At 37.0% G+C, this 7,468-nt stretch overlaps 1 long non-coding RNA gene across 1 annotated transcript in view; it reads right to left on the minus strand.

The window, feature by feature from the left end:
- The window catches only part of LOC109366811, a 28,962-nt gene extending 21,500 nt beyond the window's left edge, over nucleotides 1–7,462 (minus strand). The window contains exon 1 of the long non-coding RNA XR_002113419.1: nucleotides 4,512–7,462. This is a non-coding gene — a long non-coding RNA (uncharacterized LOC109366811). The remainder of the gene's footprint in view (nucleotides 1–4,511) is intronic.
- Nucleotides 7,463–7,468: the final 6 nt, after the last annotated feature.

Below are 7,468 nucleotides of genomic sequence, written 5' to 3' on the forward strand. Positions count from 1 at the left end.
ATTTAATTAATACTATTTACTGTCAAGAGCTGAGCTGGGTAAATATTTCATTCTTCCCAATGCAGGGGTTAAACGCAGGCCCAGAGGAAAATTTGCCCGAATAAATGCATCTCATCTTCTTTGATGATACAAGTGCTCAGTTGTCCTGTTCTTGACCCCTCTAGAATTCCCAGGCTCCAATACTGGTGGTAGAATGTCATCAATCCATATTTAAAATATATATTGATTTTCCACAGACAATAATGACAGCTATTTCTTCTGAAAATGCATATATACTATACCTTTGGAGACATAAAAAGGTTCCTATCAAGTTAAGAAATGAAAAAAATCCTAGCAAAGCCCATCACTAAGTCAAGACCAATATTTAAGAAGTGAACGAAATCAAGTTAGCTATCTCATTTCCTAAATATTTTTTATATATATCTCACCAAAACTGAAGTGTTAGAAATAATCTTCCTGGATATAGCTACAAAAGGCAAATTTCAATCAATTGAATGATAGTGTTTTCAACAGGACTTGATAAATGGGCTTTGATTCTATCAGGTCAGTAAGAATTTCATTGACAGAGCACTCCATTTAAATCCATTCAAGGTAATTAATGAGTTTTACATATTTAAGGAAAGTTTACCTCAGACTTAGAATGAAATTGAATGTTGTGGCCTCAAAATATTGAAGTACTTGCAATCTGCTTTCAGTGTTAACAAATCTAGTTCTACTACTAGTAAGGATGATGAGATTTCTCTGTACTCTCAATTTTCATTAATTTTAAAGGAAAAGCAATATACTGCATTTGCGCAAATTTCACCTCTTTCATACAATAAAAATGAAAAATTTCCATTCCCATTCCCAACTTGAAAAAGGATTTCATAAATCTCACTAGATGCTCATTTCTCTACTTCTGTTGCACATTCTCATTGTACCACCCACACAGAGTGTTCACTCTCAGACTAGAGTACCATTTTGACCCTGACTGGATTAAATTCACTATAATCAAGAATCTATTTTAATAGGCACCTTTATAGCCAATCCACATCAACTAATATCGCTACAGAACAGGAGTGACTGAAAACAGAAAATCCAATCATATTTCACGCAGAACAGAACCACACGGTATTGAGGTCTCAGAATGTGACCGCATTCTCTTTATTTAGCACAAACCAATTTAAACCAGGCTAAAAATCGTTCACAAATTCTGCTTCAAATGAGAAATCTGAGTCAGTAAAGATTATCCGTTCCCTTGATCAATAACTATTTTATTTCAGGTATTTTTCTGAAATACTGCTCCTCTGGGAGTCAAGGTGCTGTGAATTTACACCTGAGCTCTTGGTGGGCTCCATCCCAGCACGGCTTTGAATTTTGACAGAAGTGAGCTCTCTCCCTCCCTCATTTATGTTTCATACTTGGAACCTATTGTAATCTTCCCCACATCTTCAAATTAATAGTAAAGACTCGTACAACTTGTTTCAGTGTAAGGTACTCCTATATTTTCAGTATCATGCTTCACTTTCTGACAGCGCTCCTTTTACACATACAAGTATTCGGAGGACTCCATCTTAAGTGAGACATCTGTCAGAATTTTCTTTATCTACGACTGCTGTGAGCAACAATAAGGAGTGCTATAACTCATAACAAACAGACACAAGTATCTTCTATGTATCACACTTGACACTAACTACAACACAAATGCCAATGAAGCCACTCCAAAGTTGGATTGAAACAGAGTGTCATTGAAAGTGACAGAAAACTGAGATTCCTGTAATCTACATTCTCTTCTTTTCCCTGAGAAACATTCCCTGCAAAAGAAACCATTTAATGCAAAAAGAAAATGAGAGAGAAGATACTTTCTGACTGAAAACTTTTAGACTGGAAAGTCAAGTTCACGCTTTTATCCGGTTGGCTGGTTTGCAAGTCTGTCCTTCTTGCCATCTCTAACTGCATGTCTTCTTGGTAGCACACAGCAGCTACCCTGCATTACCTTAGCCACCACACACAGTGGTGCGGGGCCACAAATTCTAGCATTCACATCACTTCCATGTGTTTCTTCACGTATGCTCTAAAGCCATTTAACATGTCCAACATTCAAACCTTTATGCACTATATCACATTCAAAGTAGATCCAATCAGCACTAAGCAGGAATTTCACCTGCTGAAAAGCTCACAGCAGCAGCAGAGTGAACACAAGTCCAGCCACACTCATGGTACAGCATCACGATGCCCAGAAAAATCCACCACCTATTCCACAGGCAGCTCTCATTAAAAAGCCAAGGCCAGGACTTAGGAGATTCCAGCTGACATATCCTTCCTAGCTTCACATACTAATTAACATAAATTCATTTCTAATTGATATTGTTCTGTAGAGGGAGAGCATCTGAATAAGTCGAACAATAAGACTTCAGAGTTCTATGATATCAATTCCAAGCCTTCAAAGGAACCAAAATTTGAAACTGTTCCATGTCTCATGCAGCCCTCTTTCACTGAACTATAATGGGAACACATGGATAACTATTCCATTTAGAGCATCAGGATATTCTTTGGGAAAATGGCCTCTCTGCTTCCAAGCAGATACAGACTCCCTGCCTTTTGAATCATTTCACTACATCCATTTTTATCACAGGTTTCTTTTTCGTGTTATCACTCTACATGTTATATATCACATTTTAACTTTTAGTTGCTCGTATTAGAACTTGTGAACTTTTCAAGAACAGCAACCATGTTTTAGTCAGTATCTGCAGAGGTACCAGATTACTTTCTGGCTCCATAACAACAAAAATTCGGAAACTTGGTGCAGAATTCAGCAGCACTAAGCAAAAGAAAGGTTGTTTTTTTGATGTGTTTTTTTTTTCCCCTCACTCAGATTAATTAGGAAAAAAGGTAATTATATGCAATTGCTTTTTATGTGAGTATCTACCTTTTTCAGTTTTAATCTAACATATTCCTTGTTTAATAGAAAATTACAATCAAGATGTCCGAAATGAAAACAAACATGCTATCAATTTGACAACAAAATTTCATGGTCTCTTTGAGGGAATTTTGGCAGTGGCATTTTTCTTTTTTCATTAGTCATACCCAACTCATTTTATTACGAGTCTTTTATTCACTCGAAGAAAAAGCAGATATTTTGAGATTAATATTCTCTTCTTCTTAAACAATTAATTTAAATGATCACAAATACAGCTTATTATCGAGAAAACCTGCATGCACACATAATGAACATGGTGCAGCTCAGCAAAGTACTTTAAACAAATAATACAGTGTAAGCAGTAAGTGTACATAAGCAAGCAATAAACAACATCTACGTGGCACAGCACTTTCAAGTTAATATATTGTACAAACAAACTATTCAACCAATATTACAAAGTTTATTGAATGCAGTGAACTGCAAATCTTTGTTATCAGAACAGCCACCGAAAAAGGCAGAAAAACAGAAGCTTAGAAAAGCTTCTTAAACCTGTTTTCATTCACTGATGTTAGAAAATTGAGTAAGTTTAAAGAAAAGAGTTGTTAGCTTGAAAAAAATAAAAATAAAAAATTGCTCAATGTAATTAACAAAGGAGGAAATTATAGTTGAGGTAGGCATACATAATTTTACCCATAAATGGCCAGCACTGTACAAACAGCTATGCCCAAAACAACTAAAGCCCTTCTTACTGGCTCATTCCCCACCTCTATATTTAGTGTGCAAGCCTCAAAAATACATATTTCCGACCTTAATAAGTCACTCTATGTGTTAAAAGACAACATTTATTCATGAGTACCCTGAAAAGGTTCTCACATAAAATCTCAAATGCTTATTTGTAAAAGGTTTATACCAAGTAAGTACATTGATATATTAAACATGCCTAAAATAAAAATACAGCAGTTATATTTTACTTTCTTTCACTATTCTACCAAACTATTTTTAGCATGCATTTAAACAATCTGCAGTGTTTCCTTCTCCTAATTCTCAATGGCATTCTCCCTTCTCCTGAGCAGTGTTGAACAGGAACAGCACTGCTGATGTAGCCATCAGACAGTAATTTTTGAGCAACAAGCAGTTTAAGTCATCAAGTGTCATTATACTTATTTCAGCCCTCAATTTAAGTAATTTATTAGTGCAGATAGTTGGATGGAAAAGCCTGTATTACTTCATACTCAACCTTCACCATAAGAGACTGTAATCAGCACATTTGAAAAACATCAGTTCCTTGGTTAAAGGATCAAGTATCAAACAAACTTCAAGGGAAGGAAGATCACATTGATCTCCTTCAGCCCTTCTCAGCACAGAGTCCCATTTCGGGTCATGGCACAAAAGCAAGGTCCCTGCTTCCATAACCAATCTGGGTGCTACTGTTCAAAGTCTCTAAGGTGTACATATTTCTACTGACTGCAACACCACATTTACACATTCCATCACATAGTGAAACATGTTTGTATCCACGCCATCAGTTTAAGACATCTCACATCAAATTTCTTGGTGAAGGAGGTAGAACAAAAGCAATCCAACAAAACACAATAACTAACGGTCAACTCACCGAGACTCAGCAAGGCAGGCAAGGAGTTTTAGAGTCTGTGAGTATGGGGGGTCCCAGCACTCAGATACATCTCAAGTGTGCTGTGAAAAAAAATTGAGAAAAAAAGAATTAGTCTTTTTCTGGAGGTAGGCATAGAAGAAGTGAAAATAGGACAATTTTAAGTGTAACGTAACAAGGGAAACATTATACACTTTGCAAAGTATTAACTGTTTTCCCAGACATAACAATAATCTCCTTCCAGTTGCATAATCACTGTAGGCACACAACTTCCTCTTCATCTGCCGCCTCCTGCAAACTTGCAGAGATAGCAACTATGATGTTTGAACTAATTTACATGGAGTATAGTCCTCATTTTCAGAAAAGAATCTGTGGTAACTCTCTGTGAAAGTGGTTGGTTCCTTTTTTTGGTTGACTTTATAATCAAATCTTTAAAAAGGAGAAACTGGTGTTTTTATAAAATGTCTCTCAACTGTCATTAAAAATTGTATGTATAGAACCACATTCCTTGAATCTTCACTTAGAGGGCAACTGACTTCAGCAATGACTATCAGCGGAGAAATTAAAACAATAATAATAAAGTAATAGTATTATAATGACTTTAAAAAAAAACACAAATACCTAATCTCTTCATTAGTACGGAACTTAGGATTTCAGAATAGCAGAGGGCACACACCACTAAGCAGTGTATACTGATTCAGGAAAGAGGAACAGGAGGGTAATACTAGCATGGCACTATCCACAAAAATACTATACTAGCACTTTTTTTTTTTTGGTAGATCAAACAGTACTTTATGTAAAATGTATCCAAGAAGGCGTCCAAAGAGTTTTCTAATTTGTCATTCTGACTAACAGAAGAGTAGAACATGAAGAGTCATAAGTTATCAACAACATAAAGCACTAATTATGCCTCAAAAAAAAAAGGAATTTTAAAATGATGTTATTTCTGTCAATTCTTCCACCTCACATAAACCTTCTTCAAATAAACTTGGCTTGAATTCTTCTACGTAGACAAAATACCACTACAAGCTGCCAGAGGGCCCACTAACAAAAAAGTATTCTTACATAAAATATATACACAGGAGATCTGAAAACAAACATTATCCCCTCAGGAATGCCTAAGTATACGAGGCCTACAAATCACAAATACGGTGCTTTGAGTTCGCCCGCATTCATGGAAAACGTGATCTTGTCTTAGAATAAAATTCTCAGTAGAACACCAGATCATGTGGCAATTTCACAGGGCTTATAATTCCTGTCAGACACCTGCAGCACAGAAAGAGGCAGCAAGGAGAAGCCACTGCCCAACCAGCAGATGAGACAGCTGGGCGCTGAGTGCCCTTCATGCCAAAGGCAGAGGATGAGAGCTGCAGCCCCAGCCATGGTGGGGAGGCCCTTTTCCATAGGATAGCAATGATAACAAGAGCTTGTATACACAAAAGTGTTTTCCACTCATCTCCCAAGTCTTAGGGCCAAATCCTCTTCCTCATGCCTGCCTTTCAGTCAGTCAGCAAAGGAGAATGGGCGCTACTCTAGTACCATTTCACCTCTCAAAAACTAGCACGGACGGTGTTTTGTTATTGCTAACATATTTTAGGTCCTCCCCTCCTGATCTATGTGGCCTTCCAAGTATCACTGCTCAAAAAGTCTGCACCGAGCTAATGTGATTCCCAATGACTAGTTAATAGAACACAGGGCAGCAACAATAAAAACTCTCCAGAACTTGTCATTTCCACTTGCTCTATAAGTAAAACTTTGTAAAAAACAGTAATAACCAGGCTGTCTGAATGCCAAGACATTGTATGATAGCTTCATACAGAAATACTATCTTCAGAACACTACTAACAAGATTTTTCTTTCTAAGCCTCAAATTGTACCGCAACTAGTGACAAGCTTGATGTACCCAAACACATATCATTCAGCGCACTCCAGATTTATACTTTTCATTAAACTACACCACTACTAAAGAAAGCGACAAATACTGGGCACTGACATCACCTATTAGTTCTTGCTTTCCTTTTCAGGCCCTTTTCCGAAGTACAAAGGAAAAGCAATACTGTAGGAAACTGCACCACTAATACCTATTCCCATGCTAATCATTCCCACAAGAATCACAAAGTCCTTAGGATGCCTCTGGAAACTCAACAGAAAGCACCCTTGCATAAAGCCAGCTTTCACAGTGATATAATACTGTTAATGGTGGTGCTCAAAGGCCTGTAAGCAGGCCTCAAACAAAATATAGGTGAGGAAATGGTCTCTGCATCGCTTCAGCTATGACACAAAAATGAAATGTATCACAGTTACTATTCTTCACACTTGTCATTTTCCAATACCACTATTCAATCAATTTTTCATCCTCCAAAGTGGAAAGAAAAGAATTTTTTAAAGGCAAGGTTAAAGGCTAGGAGCAATTGATAAGGCCCAAAACAATGCAACATCCTCTGACTACAGGCCACTTGATATCTTCATTTTCTGTTCCTTCACAGTAATTTCTTTCTTTCACAGTGCAAAGAGATACCTGTATGCCAGCTACCTATGTCAGTGTTGAAGCTGTGTTACCTTCTTGCCTTAGAAAGACAACAAGTTGCAAACAAAACAAACAACACTGTCCTGACAAACTACAGTACACCAAAGAAGAGGAGAGTGAAGGACAACTTTCAGACATCTGTAAGAAAGACATTTACTTAATGAATGTAAGCTTAGTGGATGTATTTTCTGACCATCTACACACATTATAAGAGAGAGGGAATCTGAAGACCATGAAGAAATGGTCCTAAGGGTCATCTTGTTACTATACAGTTAATAATCTCACACACAACTGCAGCAAGAAAACAATTGGAGGTCTCATTTGAAACACAGTATCTTTGTATCAAAGTAAGCCATGATTCCCCCTCCCCAAAAAAGAGCAAAACAGTCAGAAGTACATTTGTAACACAACTGCCAACACAAGTTGGTTAAAA

Source organism: Meleagris gallopavo, chromosome 3 (assembly GCF_000146605.3).
Source record: "Meleagris gallopavo isolate NT-WF06-2002-E0010 breed Aviagen turkey brand Nicholas breeding stock chromosome 3, Turkey_5.1, whole genome shotgun sequence".
Taxonomy (NCBI): Eukaryota; Metazoa; Chordata; class Aves; order Galliformes; family Phasianidae; genus Meleagris; species Meleagris gallopavo.